The sequence below is a fragment of the Ornithorhynchus anatinus genome, chromosome 5, assembly GCF_004115215.2.
Source record: "Ornithorhynchus anatinus isolate Pmale09 chromosome 5, mOrnAna1.pri.v4, whole genome shotgun sequence".
In the NCBI taxonomy this organism is placed as follows: domain Eukaryota; kingdom Metazoa; phylum Chordata; class Mammalia; order Monotremata; family Ornithorhynchidae; genus Ornithorhynchus; species Ornithorhynchus anatinus.
The window spans coordinates 73,504,906-73,517,935 of NC_041732.1; the positions used below are offsets into that span (position 1 = coordinate 73,504,906).

At 43.5% G+C, this 13,030-nt stretch overlaps 1 long non-coding RNA gene across 1 annotated transcript in view; it reads left to right on the plus strand.

Annotated features, from left to right (window-relative positions):
* The window catches only part of LOC114812064, a 37,784-nt gene extending 36,192 nt beyond the window's left edge, over positions 1–1,592 (plus strand). The window contains exon 2 of the long non-coding RNA XR_003759738.1: positions 1,408–1,592. This is a non-coding gene — a long non-coding RNA (uncharacterized LOC114812064). The remainder of the gene's footprint in view (positions 1–1,407) is intronic.
* Positions 1,593–13,030: the final 11,438 nt, after the last annotated feature.

The following is a 13,030-nucleotide window of genomic DNA, read 5'->3' on the forward strand; positions in this document are numbered from 1 at the left end:
TAAGCTCCTTGTGGGCAGGAAACATGCCTACCAACTCCATTACATTATACTCTGCTAAGTAGAGCTATCCTGAAGGGAGGACAAAATGCAAGACTGCAGGTAAAGAGAGAGGTGAGGACTTGAGAGAGAGATGTGAGAATCATCCAAGCTCACTAGTCTCCTTTTTCCCCTTCACTTTTAGGTTGAAGGCCTTGAGTCCCAGGGACCCTGTCTAACTCTCTTTCATACTTTTTCCCCACCATTCAGTACAGTGCTCTGCACACAGACCCTTAGTAAATATTATTATTCTTATTATTACAATTGAAGCATGAGGGGCTCAGTAAATGCTCCTGATGATGATCCTGATATAAGAAGCTTCTAGTGGGTAGGGATGTTTTTCTTAGAGGTCTTACGCATATCCTAACTCATGGCAGAACCTCAGTTTCAATTAAATCCCACTTAACTATCTTGAAGGGTGACATTTTCTTTAGTCGAGGAGACTGTCTGCTTGTTTTCCCTGAGACCCACTCCCCAGATTGAGTAATTTGGTTGTGGAGGGGAAAGCATAACATGAATTCAATGTCTTCTGATACTGCACTGAGTTTCCGGCAGTAAATAAGTGGATCAGCTTTGCAGTTTCGTTCTGATCCTGAACCACCAAGATCAATCTACCAGAGATCAATATGCCTGTCAAGTTACTTTACATCATTTGGTGGAAACCTCCATATTATCTTGTCATTTTTGACCTGACCTCTGCTTGTAAGTTATTTTATCCCCCCAAATCTTGGCATGTGGAAAAATGCTCAATCACTTTGGCAATAAATTCCTGAGTGGCAAAACATCATCATCTAGCGAAGCATCCTTGCAAGACACAACTCTTTTTTTAAGGTATTTAAGCAATTGCTATGTGTCGAGCACTTTTTTAAATACTGTGTAGGTATGGGTTAATTAGGTTGGACACAGTTCCTGTCCTGAATGGGGCTCATATCTTAGGAGGTAGAACACTTATTTAATCCCCATTTTGTGGTGGAGGAAACCTAGGCAAAGAGAAGTGAAATGACTTGCCCAAGGTCACAGCACTCAATTAGCAGAGCTGGGATTAGAACACGGGTCCTCTGCCTCCCAGGCCCATGCTCTTTCCACTAGTCCATGCTGTTTCTCAACGGGGTCTTGGTTGAAGGAGGAAGGGCTCCTTGATGTTTTGGGGATCCAAAGTTTACCGGAAGGGTATTCTGAAGATGTGGTTGTTGGCCAATAAATACTGCTGGCACTTAGAATGTGGGACACTGGGTTGTCCTTGAGGCCATCTCTGATACACCCAAGAATGGATGATATCATTCATGCCATCGTATGGAAATCGTATGGATCCTAGAGCACCGTTCTGGAAGCACCCCCATATCCTCTACCCACCCCCTCTTTCTTTCCCAGGTTCCCATGGGGATGGGCTCTGAACTACACAACTTGGAGACAGGACTCAAGGTGGAGGGGCAACCGGATGCTGAAATGCCAGCTGTAAAGAAGTCTGCTGCTTAATTTAAACTGGATGTGGGAGGACCAGTTCAAAGCTGGGCAGTCTTGTATAAAGCTGGATGAATGGTCACCCTTCATTTGGATTTCAAAAACATCTGGATTCTTGATTTTTTTCAATGCTGTGGAACAAGCAAAGTGCTCAGTCTCTACCCTTTTTTTTAGGTTGTGAACCCTGTGTGGGACAGAGACTGTCCAACCTGATTAAATGGTGTAACCCAGGATTTAGTGCTTGACACATAGTAAGCTCTTAACAAATACCATCATTTTTAGTAAGTGAGCCTGGGCAATTCAGGGCTGAGAAAAGTATTCATTCAATCATATTTATTAAGGACTTGCTGTGTGCCGAGCCCTATAGCCTCCTCTTGAGTTGCTCTCCCCAGCAGAACGACGTGAACATTTGCTTACAGGTCTACCAATTAAATAAGCTACAGATCCATACGGGAAACACAACCATACAAGGGAGGGGGAGAATACTGGCATACTTCCAAAACCTCTTTTGTGGCACAGGAGGAAAGGGATGAACAGCTTGCTGTCTGCAAAACAGACAGGGAACAATGCAAAATAAAACATGTAATATGTAAATACTTTTTCAGACCTATTCCAAGTATTAAGAGCTGCACAAAGGCTGTAGTGGGAAGCCTCCTGCAATGCCCTTGTTTGTTTGATTCTATTTCTTCAGACTTCTGGGGGGAAAAAAATAAAGTAGAAGTCTGTTTCCTGTGGCTAGCAAAATGAGATTAAATTCAGCAGCTAAAAAACTCTGTCAGAAGGACTAACCCACCAGGGAATACGGGCCCACGCATATTAGAAAATTGGAAACAAGGACTGAGAAAATCAGAATCCATAAAACATATTTGATTACCCAAGAGATAAATGCTTGATAGAATATCTTTTCCCTTTTGAAATTCTACAGAGCAAAATCACTGCACTCCTCCCTGCCTGGCCCTCCCTCAAATCAGGCAGTCGTCAACACACTGTGGGCAAGCCATGTGACAGCTAGTCAACCTCCTCGCTCCTCTTTCTCTAGGCTACCTTGGCTCTCCTGCTGTGCTAGTTCCTAAATACAAGCTGCCCTCGGACATAAGACATGTGGCTCCTGACCAGCCTGGATAAGCCAAGGTACTGTGAGTCAGAGCCAATTTTTGCATAGGAACAATGAGGGATTAGTTTCTGAATGTCGGACATCGTGTGTTTGCCGATGTTACCCAGAGTCGTTAACTAAGTTTTAGTCGCTAGTATTACCTTGATGTATTTCTACTGTCCAACTAGGGTAGCCAGCTTTCCCTTCACTGGAATTTCCCTGGTAATTTTGCTTGGTGATTAGGTAATTTTGTGGTCTAGTGGGAAGAGCATGGGCCTGGGAGTCAGAGGAAATGGGTTCTAATTCTGGCTCTTTCACTTACCTGTTGTGCGACCATGGGCAAGCTACTTAACTTTTCTGTGCCTGTTTCCTCATCTGCAAAATGGGGATTTCAATACCTGATTATCTTGTATCTACCTCAGTGCTTGACAAATTCCATTTCTTCATTCAGTCATATTTATTGAGCACTTACTGTGTGCAAAACACTGAACTAACCACTTGGGAGAGTACCATTATTATTAATCTGCTAAGCACTTAGTACAGTGCTTTGCTCTCAATAAATACCAGTGTTTGAGCTGAGTTGCAGGTTTCCAGCATGTGCCCCAGATTGCTTATTGTTTGAGCCAATTATGTTTCTTTCCAAACCCCAAAAGCCCAATTTGTCAAAGAGGCACTGGGAAGGGGAAAAGGAAAGAATGGCCGAGTTGGGTCACTAAGTCAAAGGGATTCATTCAGTGGGCAACTATTCAGTATAAGGTACTTTCCTAAATGATCAGGAGAGGACACAGAAGGGATCACAAGGAGCTGCTAATCTAGTCATCACAGATGGTGTACAAATTTTGCAGTAAGTTTTGAGTTTTGGACAGGAACTTCCAGCTAGGGGTATATGTCATTTCCCCTCAGACATCCCCATCTCCTTGGACTGAGAGGAATTGCGAAGAAGTTGACCCCTTGCTGAAATTGCTCTGGTCGGCCCCAGCAGCACCAGCCTCCGTAGCCTTTGGAAGGGGCAGGGCTCGGTGTGAGGGAACCACGTCAGTGGTAACCTGGCCGGAGCTAGAGAGGAAGAACGGCTTCATGAGGAAGAGCTGAAGTCTTCAGCTGCAAGATGATAAAGTGGATTTCAGCAGCCCAGTTTGTCGTATGCTTTATTATTTTGTTCAAAGGCAATACAAACTGGCATGGGCCTACTCAATGAGTTTGCCACTTCCTTTTTTCCCTTTTTCAGGACCACACCACCTCCTGAAATGATCAGCAGTGAATCATTTGTATTAATCGAGTCCCTAATGTGTGCAGAGCACTAAACCCAGCACCTTCTGAATGCAGAATACTGTATTGGATGTCTCCACCAAGACATTCGTCTTCTGGTTTTTCTTCTACCTCTCTGGCCTCTCTTTGTTCTGGGTCCTGCACAGAGTAAGTGCTCTGTAAATGCCACTGATGGTTGACACCTCACAAAGGAGCATAGAGGTGGGAATTAGAAGGGGCAGCTTCCACTCCCTTGGAAAGTCACCAAGCCCCTCTGAACCTCAGTTATAAAATCAGGATAAGATACTTCCTTTCCATTCCTCTAAGATTTTTGAGTCCTGGCTGAGATAGGGACTTTGTTATGATTTGCTTGTATCTAACATAACACTTGGCACAATTTATTCATTTAATAAAGAAGCAGCGTGGCTTAGTAGCAAGAACATAGGCTTGGGAGTCAGAGGCCATGGGTTCTAATCTTAACTCTGCTGCTTGTTAGCTGTGTGACCCTGGGCAAGTCACTTAACTTCACTGTGCCTCAGTCACCTCATCTGTAAAATGGGGATTAAGCTGATAACCTTGTATCTACCCCAGTGCTTAGAACAGTGCGTGGCACATGGTGAGTGTTTAACAGATACCATTATTATCATTATTATTAATTGAGCGCTTATTATGTGTAGAACACTGTACTAAGCACTTGAGAAAATACTCGACAACAATAAACAGACACATTCACATTCCCTGCCCTCATAGAGTTTACAGCCTAATAATAATAGTACTTGTTAAGTGCTTACTATATGTCAAACACTTTTCTAAGCACTGAAGTAGATTGACGTTATTTAGTTTGGACACAGTCTCTGTCCCACATAGAGCTCACACTCCTATCCCCATTTTACAGATGAGGTAACTGAGGCACAGAAGTTGTAACTTGTCCAAGGTCACACAGCAGACATATAGGGGAGTGGGATTAGAACCCAGGTCCTTCTGACTCCCAAGCCTGTGCTTTATCTGCTAAATCACACTGCTTCTTGAGGAAGGGAGACAGACATTAATATAAATAAATTACAGATGTGTAAATAAGTGGTGTGGGGCTGGGAGGGGGGAATTTACAATGGAGCAAGTCAGTGTGATGCTTAAAGGAGTAGAAGAAAAGGAAAGAGTTGGGGGCTTAGTCAGAGAAGGTCTCTTGGAGGAGATGTGCCCTCAATAAAGCTTTGAAGGGGGGGAAATTTAATTATCTGTTGGATTTGAAGAGGGAGGGCAGTCCAGGCCAGAGGTAGAATGTGGGCATGGGGTTGGTGGAAAGATAGAAGAGATTAAGGATCAGGAGGGTTAGCATTATAGGAAGGAAGTATGCAGGCTGGGTTGTAGTAGACTATAGAGGTGAAGTAAGAGAGGGCGAGGTGATTGAGTGCTTTAACATCAATGGTGAGGAGTTTTTGTTTGATGTGAAGGTGGATGGGCAACCACTGGAGTGTTTTGAAAAGTGGGGAAACAAGTCCTGAACGTTTTTGTAGAAAAAGATTCCGGGCAGCAGAGTGAAGTATGGATTGAGTGGGGGGAGAGAGGAGGCTGGGTCATTTAATCGTGTTTGAGTGCTTACTGTGTGTCATCGAGGAGGGTGATGCAATAATCCAGGAGGGACAGGATGAATGATTGTATTAACTTTGCTGCAGTTTGGACATTATAAGCTCCTAATGAAAACCACAATGAATAATGTTATTATGGTTCCAGCTTCCACCAATAAACCTTCCTCTTCCAAACTGTGTGAATCTATGCTGGGACTTGCCTTTTTTCCTCTTGTTCCAAACTCCCCTCCTGCCACATTGCAGCCTCCTCCCACACTGAGCTTTGCTCATATCTCCCACTCCAATGATCTGTCTCGTTTTCTTTGCCTCTGGTTGCCAGACACCAGACGAGGCGGCTGCCACCATCAGTCTCCCAACAACTCTTGGTCGCTGAATTTTTCCAGTCCGACTACACCCCCACCCCCGCAAGCACTTTTCTCTGCAGAAAAATCAGGAAAAGAACCACTCTCCCTCCCCTTTGGATAGGCCTCCCCCTTTCTCCCGTACTGTTCCCTGGCCTCTGCTTTCTGAATGACAGAACTGTGACATTCGTTCTCCTGCTGCATTATTTCTAAGTCATGTTGTCTGTCTCCCCGATTAGACTATAAGCTCCTCGAGTGGGGGGAACACATGCTCTGCCTTCTGTTATGGTCTCCCAAGTGTTCTCCTTCCTGCTTAAGCTGTGAGCCTCCTATGGGACAGAGACTGTGTCCAACCTAGTTAAATACTATCTACCCCAGCACTAAGAGGAATGTCTGGCACATAGTAAGCACTAAACAGTTGACATTAAAATAGTGCCTAGTACATTATCCTCAATGGGTACTCAATAAATACCATTCCCAATCTAGGTCAGGCTACAAAGAACATAAGAATTAAAGATACATGGAACCGGAGCAGAGACGAAATGTAGAAGGTTGGTAGAATAAAAGCATCTATGGAAAAATCAAAATCCATCAGTAGTGGGAGAGAGGATCTAGGAAATAAAGAACAAGACAGAAACTTCCTCTGTTGGAAGCCAAGCTAGTCTTCTCCCGTGACAAACCCTGGTTTTGGTGCAATTTTCAAAGTGATTTTTTTTTTTCCCTCTAGAAACTATTCTTCTGCCTCCCCTAACTACCGCGGTTGGTGCTGACACTTTTGTAAGAACAATTTTTCTTCCACTGTCCATTTGTCCCCATTTGTATTACCACTATTTTTCATGCCCGTTTTCTCTTTATTTAAGAAAGGATGTTATGTCCAGCCCCGTGAACCAGAAATAATAAAAATATAGTCAAACTCTTTTTAAAAAAAAAAAAAAAAAAGGAAAATAACTCATTTCACACCAATCTCCCCCCTTCTCCCTCCCTCAAATTCTCAGGTTTTTTTTTTTTCGATTTAATTCCCAGTGCTGATATTGCTAAGTAAAAAAAAAATCCTTGATTGGGGAAAGTGGATTATCTGATTTGTCAAATGTTTGGTTCTTATTTTGTGCTAATCACAGATATTAGGTTCAGACGGAGTCCCTGTCCTTCGTCTGGCCCCCACTTTTAAAAATAGGTGATGAGAGCAAGTGCTATCCCTATTTCATAGATGAGGAAACAATGTCAGAGAGGTTGAGTGACTTGCCCAAGATCACCCATTTGGCCAGAGGTAGAGATGGGACTACTGCTTGAGCCTCCTCACACGTTCTTTCCGGTAGAACTTGCTCTCCTCCAATTTGTGACCTTTTTTCCTCTACCCTTATTATGGCCCCATGATAGGATCTACACAGTGTGTTAGACGGCAGAGCTGATGGAATTCCTAAAAGGATAAGGTATTGTCCAGGATGCTCTGTAGAAATATTCAGGAAGAAGCCACATTGCCTGCCCCCAAAGTGTTTATATCCGGGAGAGGAAACACTATAACCAAATAAAACTCTTTGCTTTCAAAGATGCTGCTACTGATCATGAATCTTCCCCACACAGGCACTGGTGGCTCAGAAGTCCAGTATGTGGCCCGATTAAAGTATACTTATGTGGATTGGCCTAATCTTTGTCTTCCCCTCGGGACAGCCAAATTTGCTTAGGTGTGGGCCGAGCACTGGCCTGTTGATACTGTCAGATGCTTTAGTAAGGACCTTACTTCCATCAGATGGCAGGACGAGATCAACAGCTACAACGAGGTCCTGGTTCACCAGCCTTGAGGAGAAGGGAAAACAGCAGGATACCCAAACATCTGCTGAAAGGAGGATTACAAGAGAGCGCACAGAAGCTGGCACAACAGAACACGTGACTTAAAAGTACCGTGCAGGAGAGTCTCAATGTGACATAATAATAATTGTTGTATTTAAGCACTTACTATGTACTAAGCACTGGGGCAGATATAAGGTAATTAGGTTAGACACAGTCCCTGCCCCATATGGGGCTCACAGTCTTGATCCTCATTTTACAGATGAGGTCACTGAGGCAGATAAATGAAATGACTTGTCCAAGGTCACACAGCAGACACGTGGCAGAGGCAGAATTAGAACTGTCCTCATCACTACTCACTGTGATATTCAGCTTTGTGGCACCTCTTCCAGGGTCCATATTCCGGGGAAGATCTTGGCAGACCACTGTCTTGCTCTTGCTACTTGACCAAGATGCTCTCTGGGTCTCCTATATGGATAGCTGAATCTGTACCCTCCAGGGTTCTGGGACAATGTGTAAGTGAACGAAAACCTGCTGTGGAAGACATCTGATACTTACCCCAACCCCACAGCAGTTAGGTACATATCTTTAGATTATATACTATAAATTATTTAGTCATATTAATGTCTGTCTCCCTCTAGACTATGAGCTTGTTATAAGCAGGGAACATGTCGGCTAATTCTGTTGTACTCTCCCCGGTGTTTGGTACAGTGCTCTGCACATAGTAAGTGCTCAATAAATACCATTGATTTATCTTTAGCTTTTCTTCTATCCCCTTAGACCCAAAATACTGCAGCTTTGGGGTCCTACCTCTGGTTGGATATAATCTTTACCTGGAAAATTCTGGCAAATGCATAGAACCTGACCTGTTCTTTGGATTTGGAATGACTCAACCACACATTCTTGGTATTTATAGAGAGCATTTTGTGTGGGAAAGTTCATGGAATTACAATCAGTTGATAAATACTATTTATTGAGAGCTTACTGTGTGCAGAGCACTGTTCTAAGTGCTTGAGAGAATACCATAGATCAACTGCAAAATGGGAATTCAATAACCTGTTCTTCTAATTAGACCATGAGCTCCATGTGGACAGGGACTGTATTTGGCCTAATTAGCGTGTACCTACCTCAATCCTTAGAACAGTGCTTGACACATTGTAAATGCTTAACAATGTTATTAAAAAAATTAGTAGGTGTGATCCTTCCCTCGGTAATTACAATCTACTGGATGGTAACCTTTGAGTTTACAGTTAGATTTCAATCTATTATATTTGAGCACTTTCTGTTTGCAGAGCAACAGTTGATGCTATTTGAGTGCTTACTGTTTGCAGATCACTGTACTAAGTACTTGGGATGATAACAATAATGGCATTTATTAAGCTCTTACTATGTTCCAGGCACTGGTCTAAGCGCTAGGGTGCATACAAGCAAATCAAATTGGATACAGTCCCTGTCCCATGTGGGGCTCACAGTCTCAATCCCCATTTTACACAGCAGGCAAGTGGAAGAACCAGTATTATAATAATAATAATAATAATATTGGTATTTGTTAAGCACTTACTATGTGCAGAGCACTGTTCTAAGCGCTGGGGTAGATACAGGGGAATCAGGTTGTCCCACATGAGGCTCACATTTCATCCTCATTTTAGAGATGAGGTAACTGAGGCACAGAGAAGTGAAGTGACTTGCCCACAGTCCAACAGCTGACAAGTGGCAGAGCCGGGATTCAAACTCACGACCTCTGACTCCCAAGCCCAGGCTCTTTCCACTGAGCCATGCTGCTTCTCTATAATAATAATAATAATGATGATATTTGTTAAGTGCTTACTATGTGCCAAGCACTATTCTAAGTGCTGGGGAAGATTCAAGGTTATCAGGTTGTTCCACATGGGGCTCACAGCCTTAATCCCCATTTTACAGATGAAGTAACTGAGGCACTAAGAAGTAAATGACTTGCCCAGTCACACAGCTGACAAGTGGCTGAGTCGGGATTAGACCCCACGACCTTGGACTCCCAAGCCCGTGCTCTTTCCATGAAGTCATGCTGTTTCTCAACCCGTGACCTTATTATTACCCATGACCTTTGGACTCCCAAGCCTGTGTTCTATGTACTACACCATGCTGGTTTTCTTAAATTGGGTGTGTTAATGTGGGAGGATTCGTGGAGGAGGAAGGCTCTTGGAGGAGTTTTGAAGGAAGGGAGGGATGTGATCTTCCTTTCTGTAGACTCTGGAGCAAAGCCAGGCAGCATGTCTGCTCCACCAACCCCCTCCTCATCACCCTCATTGCCTCAGCCCTTTAACATCTTCCCCCGCACGTCTCTCTCTCTCCAAATCCTTCATCGCTACTTGTGTTTTCCCCAAGCCCAACATTTTCACCTGCAAATCATCCGTCTGGAATGAAAAATCTGCAATTCTTATGCAAAAAAGTATTTGTTCCCCTGCCTTGAAAATCTCATGAAACATAAATCAGCACTTTTATATAACACCAAGCCCAGATGAGGTGGATAATTTCATACCAACCAGATAAAAATGTGATTATACAGTGTTTTCTAAGCAAATTCCCTTTATTTCATTTTATTCTTCAGAAATCTTGCTTAGTTCTTGGGAGAATGTGGAGCAGAAAAACAAAGTCAAATCCAACATGTAGAATCATGGGCCATTTGGTTATGTCCTGGAAAGGAAAAATCAGTTTTTTGGGGTGGGATGGGACAGAATGGATGGGGGGCAGCTGCAGAGACTGTCGAGGGGGATGTAAGGGAGGGAGTTGGATGGGGTTGCTGAACAGAGAGATTGGTGGGTAGAACTTGCAGGCCAGCACAACCAAGATAGAGGGATGGAGAAGCCTCTGCATGGGAGAGAGACTAGAAGGATTTAAACTGCAAACTAACTGTGGGCAGGGGACTTACCTGCTAACTCTCTTGTATTGTACTCTTCCAAGGGCTTAGTACAGTTCTCTGCACATTAAGCACTCTATAAATACAATTAATTGATCGGTTGAGTTAGAAACCTTTGGTCTGGTAAGAGGATATCTGAATGGAGTCATGATCATTGAGTTAACACAATCTTGGGGGAGGGTGTCAAGAGAACATGGAATTATTGCTCACCCAAGCCTACCCTCTAGACTGTAAGCTCCTTATCGGCAGGGATCCCATCAGCCAACTCTGTTGTACTGAAAAGCTGTGTGGCATAGTGGACACTTATTACTGCCACTTGTCTGCTGTGTGATCTTGGGCAAGTCACTTCACCTCTCTGTGAATCAGTTTCCTCATCTATAAAATGGGGATTGAGACTGTGAGTCCCACGAGAAACAGGGACTGTGGCCAACCTGAGAATATTGTATCTACTCCACTGTTTGCCACGTAGTGCTTAACAAATACCATCATTATCATCGCTGAAATTTCCAAAGTGCTTAGTACAGTGTTCTGTAAACAGTACGTTCTCAGTAATTACCACTGATTTATTATCCCACCAAGTTAAAGAACATCTAACGAATCATGTTTGGAAAAAAAAAGCACACAACTTGTCCCTTCTCCTCCTAGACCACAGCTCTTCAAAGCCCTACTGAGAGCTCACCTCCTTCCAGAGGCCTTCGCAGACTGAGCTTCCCCTTTTCCCTCTGCTCCCTCTGTTGCCTTTCTACCCCCCTTCTCCTCCCCTCAGCTAAGCCCCTTTTGCCCCATTTCCCTCTGCTCCTCCCCCTCTCCCTTCCCCTCCCCTCAGCACTGTGCTCATATGTATATATATTTTTATTACACTATTTATTTTATTACCCTATTTATTTTGTTAATGAGGTGTACACCCCCTTGATTCTATTTATTGCAATTAAGTTGTCTTGTTTTTGTCCATCTCTCTCCCCCAGTTAGACAGTAAGCTCGTCAATGGGCAGGGATTGTTTCTATCTGTTGCCGAATTGTACGTTCCAAGCGCTTAGTACAGTGCTCTGCACACAGTAAGCACTCAATAAATACTATTGAATGAATAAGTGATCTTGAGCAAGTCAATGAACTTCTCTGTGACTGTTTCCTCCATCCGTAAAATGGGGAATCAATCATATTTACTGAGTACTTACTGTGTGCAGAGCCCTGTACTAACTGCTTGGGAGAGTACAATGTAAGATTTGGGAGGCTTGTTCCCTTTCCACAACAAGCTTACAGTCTAGAGTGGGATATAGATAATATTAAGAAATTATGGATATGGGCATAAGTGCTGTGGTGAATAAAGGTGGCAAATCCAAGTATAAGGGTGACATACAAGGGAGTGGGAGAAGAGGAAATGAAGACTTAATCAGGGGAGGCCTCTTGAAGAAGATGTGCTTTCTTTAAGTCTTTGAAGGTGGCGGGGGGGAATGATCATCTGTCGGATAAGACATAGGAAGGTATTGTAGGATGTGGGCGAGTGGTCAGCAGTGAGATAGACAAGATCAGCGTATGGTGAGTAGGTTGGCATTAGAGGAGCAAAGAGTGTGAGCTACACTGTAGAAGGAAAACAGTGAGGTGAGGTGGTGCGGAGGGAGGCAAGATGAATGAATCGATGTCTGTTTTCTCTCCCCTACTTAACCTGGGAACCGCATGAAGGACAGGGACTGTGTCCTCCCTGATTAACTTTAATCCTCCCCAGCTCTTAAAACAGTGTTTAACACACAGTAAGCACTTAACAAATATCATGATACCAATGAGGGCTGGAGGAAGCTGCATAGATATTCCTTCGAGTGTTTCCAGAAAGCAGCCAACCACTATTATCACGTCCTTCATCCTGGTTCTCAAACCCAGTGGTTTTCGTGCCTGGACGGAGGCTCTGCTGTTCATTCTTTCAATCATATTTGAGTGCTTACGGTGTGCAGAGCACTGTATGAAGCACTTGGTAGAGTACAATACAGGGCGACTTAGTGGAAAGAGCACAGGCTTGGGAGTCAGAGATTGTGGGTTCTAATCCTGGATCCGCCACTTGTCAGCTGTGTGACTTTTGGCAAGTCACTTAACTTCTCTGTGCCACAGTTACCTTGTCTGTAAAATGGGGATTAAAACTGAGCCCCATATGGGACAACCTGATTACCTTGTATCTCCCTCAGTGCTTAGAACAGTGCTTGGCACATAGTAAGCGCTTAACAAACGCCATCATTATAGTTATTAATAAGCAGACATATTCCCTACCCATGATGAATTCAGTCTAGAGTCTGTTGCTTTTGAAGGAGGATGCCATCCTTGAAGCTATTATGAAGCCTGGCTGACTGCAGGTAAATGAGCCACTTCTTTTCCATCACTTGGAATGACCTACCATGTGAAGTCATTGTAACAAATTTACCACTATAGCCTAATAGAAAGGGGTAAGAATTATCATTTGGAATGAAATTATGATTTCTAATGATTTCAATATAACAACCTGAGAATTTGAAAAAGGCAGGGTGATATTTTAGATTTGGAGAATTGATCATCTCTGATTGCAGTCAAATGTGGTGTCGATTTGGAGTGACCAGCCATG